Raw genomic sequence first — 871 nt, forward strand, 5'->3', positions numbered from 1 at the left:
GCCCAGAAATTTGAATCCCTTCCAAGACTTCTCCAAGGTTTAATCTCTCATCCATCAAACAAACCTACGATTTTTAGACAAAAGATGAGCAGATAAGAACTATTCGAACGATAAAATAAATATACGATTATATATACGAAATCAAAGAGGAATAACTAATAATTTTCAATTAAACGAATCGAAAGTTATCAAAAACTAAACTAAATATTAACACATTTTGGTAACTAACAGCAATCAAATATTAACACCAAATGAAGCATATTCAACAACTTCACAGAATCAAGATGTGTCAAAAAGATATCACCTACAATATTTGAGTTGTCCCTATTTTTTGTCCAACACATGTATTTCACAGGTATTTCTCTTTATGAATAAGGCTTAACAACTTCTGCATTTCTATCAATGTACCTCTCTTGCTCGTTATGTAAGTAGCTCTAGTTTTATACACCTGGGTAACATTCATGAGGTTTTTTGGATCTTTGTCTTTCAAAGCAGCAACTATGTACCTTGGAGCCATATTGTACTTCGCCATGTCTTTCACAAACTTTCTTTCATGATCTTTTAGACGGCCCAATATGTCATGGTCTTCCAAATCCTTGAATACTTTATGATTATGCATCTTGAATCTAACCATTGTAACACCATAATTCCCCAACGGTAATTTAATAAAATAAGAGTAAGTTATTTTTCAAAATAAAATACAACAATTAGGATGTCACACTTCGCAACTAATAAAAACCTATTCGAACATGCATTCATAGATACATAACACATCATGTGGATGAACCAGAAATAAATCAACAAATGTTCTCAACTTTATCTTCATTAACCCAGCGGAATAAACATTATATTCTCTTCAACACCCTCAACA

Source organism: Vicia villosa, linkage group LG6, assembly GCF_029867415.1.
Source record: "Vicia villosa cultivar HV-30 ecotype Madison, WI linkage group LG6, Vvil1.0, whole genome shotgun sequence".
NCBI classification, from domain to species: domain Eukaryota; kingdom Viridiplantae; phylum Streptophyta; class Magnoliopsida; order Fabales; family Fabaceae; genus Vicia; species Vicia villosa.